The following is a 4180-nucleotide window of genomic DNA, read 5'->3' on the forward strand; positions in this document are numbered from 1 at the left end:
GTGGTGGGAAGGGCAGCCAATTTAAAAAGCCACAAGTTCCAAATCTGGAGGTTGAAGACATAAACCAGAGAAACCATCGGTCTCAGAATTAAATTCAATTTTCTCTTGTTTACTTTTGGTTTTCGCTCACTTTCTGGTTCAGTTTAGGTACTAACCCTAGGTACCTTGGTAAAATATCTCGCTTTGTTAGACACTTTAACATGTTAGAAGCTTTGGTTGAGGTTTGGAACCAACAAAATAAAATCATGGATGGGTTAAAATGCAACCAGCGAGTCCCGCCCTCTCTAATATATGATTAGTTAAATGAAAATGAGAGACAGTAACCCAATAAAATTAACTGTAAGAAAAAGACAAAATGACTACAAATATATTATACATTACCAACAAATGTAATCCGGTAGAAAATATGCTCCCTTTTAAATATAGTTTAGATGCAATTGAGTTGTGTAGGATTGTGATTTACGGGGGAAATTCAATGTATTCAGGAGCTAAAACGGAAAAATAAGCTGCAAATTATGCAAACAAAGAGATGGTTGATTCAATAAAGAGTATTAAAGGGGAGAAATAAAGTGTAACGACAAAAATATAAGCATTCAAAAGTATACGTAGAGTCCAGCTGCATGCATATTCCGATTTGTATGGGAGTAAACTCAGTCCCTGGATCACCTTTTCACCTTGTGGAGACAGTTTACTTTCCTCCCAGTCTAACAGCTACAGCAGGTTTGTGTTGAAACTGTGGTTTAAGGAGGATTACATCACGTTAAAAAAAAACTGATGTCACCACTTAGCCTCTATTGTCTGGTGCAGCCCTGCTATATAAATCCTGCTTCTCTGCAGCCACTCCCAGCCTCAGCGGTCGTTCCTCCACCAGCCTGAACCACACGGTGATCTATGTCTGAGGTGTTTGGGGTCCTGGGCGGGTTAGATGAGACCCACCAGCAGCAGATCTGACAGGTAGAAGTGAGTAATGCGGCTCCGTCGAGGCGCTTTTGATTTAGGTTCGTTGGTGTGACGGTTTGTGCTGCAGTTGGTTGAGCTTCAAGGGGAAGAAAATAAGAACAGAGCAGAAACGTTTGAGCTGGACGTTCCTCACAGCAAACAGAGTGACACAGTTGACTTTACAGAGCAGCGACCTGCCACAGGTGAGCCTCCAATCAGCAGGTGAAGCAGCTGCTGGTGTTTCATGAGGAGGTCGCTGCAGAGGGTTTCTTCCATACAGAAAAATCCTTTAAAGCACATTTACAGACACAAGTTAACAATATAAATAAAAGCAGAGCTAAATATAACTACAAACACTTTCACAGGGAAAACTTTGAGAAGAGATTCTAAAGATAATACTGACACCAACAATTAGTGCAACCTGCAGAAAATAACATACATACGCCACAAAAAACACAACACAACAAAAGAAAAGAAATTATTACAAAATAGGCAACAAAAAAAACAAAAACTGTCCACATAATGATGTCCACATCAAGCATTTCACTGGTTATAAATTACAATTCAATATTTTACAAAGTTTGACTATAACATATTCTATTTTTACCATATTCAGATGAGAAAAAAAATAGATTAAAAAGTTATTTTACAGATATTTACCATATTAAAGATATCAAGTACTGAAAAAAATCTTTTTTTTGTACAGATTTTCCATATTTTGCTAATTTTCAGATAATATCTAGTAATTTTTTTTTTAAATATAGAAAAAATATTTTACATGTTGACTTTTTTTAAGTCCACTTTTTAATGTATTTTTTTAACCAATACTAATTTCTTTTCTTACACTGTGTGACTGTAATATTGCACTGTTTTACTGTATTTAAATCTGCTTTGAAAAATATATTATTTTACAGATATTTGCTGTTTTCACCTTTTTTGTAGATTTTGAATTCAATAGTTTTCCTCAGTTTTATTTTATGTATATTTTCTGTCACCTTTGCTGCCATATTTTCTTTTTTTTTTCTGTACAGTACAGCTTCAATTAATTTGTGAAATAAAACACTCAACCTTCTCCATCACCTCCACTGTTAGACCATAAACCTGCTCAGTCACTATAAACCTTCATTTTTGCAGCATTGCTTTGGTTTTATTTTGGTTTACACTCGATTCAATACAAAAATCAGCTCCCACACAGCATTAAAAGGCAAAGAAATCATTTAAATAAAATGAAACACTCACCAGCAAAGTTCTAAATGAAGCTGACGCAGGATTAAAACTCCTTCCAGACTCTGTCCTGAGCATCGACATGTGCAGTTTAACAAGGCGGTGACACGAAGATTTTATTGTAGGTGTCACACGTGTTCCCAAATAGTCCTTAAATAACGACATTATTCACCGATGTCTGCTCTTTCCATCTGCGATATTAAAAACGGTTTTATGTGCCTTTAAAATCTCCGCTGAGCTTTTCCACGTCTTGGCCGTCACACCTCTGCAGCAACACTGAAGCTCTTGTTTCTTGACATTGTGCAGAAATATTAATTGTTGTCTCGTCCGAACGGCAGCAGCTGCTGCTGCTGTGCCACCATTTCCATAAATTCAGTGGAAATCTGGATTCACTGCTTTGGAAGGTTTCTGGATACACAAAGAAAACAGAACGGCCAGATGTTTCCTTCACTGCTTCTGTGCAGGAGGTTCAATTATGGGATGTATTTTTCAACCCAGTGGGACTAACAATGTGAAATAGGTGTTTGGTTCTGAGGATGATCACAAAGTGGCAGTGATGAGAGGTGAAGTGAGGACAGGTGGAGCAAAAGGTTAAGCTACGGGTGGAGCTAGGGGTGAAGCTACAGGTGGAGCTATGGGTGGAGCTATGGGTGGAGCTATGGGTGGAGCTAGGGGTGAAGCTACGGGTGGAGCTACGGATGGAGCTATGGGTGAAGCTACGGGTGGAGCTATGGGTGGAGCTACGGGTGGAGCTACAGGTGAGGCTACAGGTGAAGCTACAGGTGGAGCTACAGGTGACAGGCATGCCAACCTCGTTACTGAGGCCTGCGATCAGAGCGACGCTGCCTCGGGTTCAGCAGCTCTGAACACACAGTGATGCACAAACGTGTCCTGAGCCGTGAACCGAACACAGACAGAGTTTCTACTTCAAGTGGAACATGAAGAAAACACAATAGAAAATGATAATTAAGTGTTGAATATTGTTGGTTTTCTGAACAGCTCATTATTGTAGGTGCTCAGTTTATCTGCTATATTCTTTGCAGGTATAATTTTCATTAAATAATCGCAGACTTGTATGTGATAAAATGTCATTTCTTAATTCACAAAATAAAAAAAAATTAAAAATTAGTTTTCCACACCATATAACTTATGACTAATACCCAAATTATTGAGTAAATTCATTTGACATCAATTTAGTTCACATAAAGAATGACTTTTCTTTTCATCCACCGTGCTGCACTGTAGAAAAATAAAACAACTTTAAAAAAAAAAGAAAAAAAAAAGAAGAAAACTGTTGACAGAAAATACTGCAAATTAACAGAAAATGAATGAATTTTCTATAATTGAAAAGCGTTTGCTAGCTTTAGTTTTGCATCAGATTAAATTTATTTTTGTACTTTTTAATTCTCATTGAAGGATAATTACTTAAATAAAACAATGAAATTATGTGCTCAAAATGATAACTAGATTTATTTTTTTTGTGAAAACACTTCTATTTATACAGGATGTCTTTCATTTACTAAACAATTATATGTAAAATTACAAAACCAACATTTCTTTTTTTGTTAATTGTCACTAATTGTATGTAATTTTAGAAATATGTTGACTGTATAAAACTTGAACTTTACAATTTCATATATACATTTTTTTTTTAAATATTTAAAATTAATCATTAAGTTAAACAACATAAAAAATGAGGGGAGAAAAATCTGCAACACAAAAAGGAAATTTCAGTAGAATTACAATTTTTAAAATCATATTTATATAACACAAAATATTGGCAAAACAATCGTATTTTTGCAATTTAAAAAAAAAAAAAGATATAATTTTACAGCCAAATGTATAGGAACAGGGACTGCAAGGTGGATCAGTGGTTAGCATCATCGTCTCGCAGCTAGAAGGTCGCCGGTTTGTGTCCCGGTGAGGACACCCAGAATCCCTCTGCGTGGAGTCTCCATGTTTTCCCTGTGCAGTGTGGGTTCTCTCTGGGTTCTCCGGCTTCCTCCCACACAGTCCA

The sequence above is a fragment of the Stegastes partitus genome, unplaced genomic scaffold, assembly GCF_000690725.1.
Source record: "Stegastes partitus isolate 25-593 unplaced genomic scaffold, Stegastes_partitus-1.0.2 Scaffold623, whole genome shotgun sequence".
In the NCBI taxonomy this organism is placed as follows: Eukaryota; Metazoa; Chordata; class Actinopteri; family Pomacentridae; genus Stegastes; species Stegastes partitus.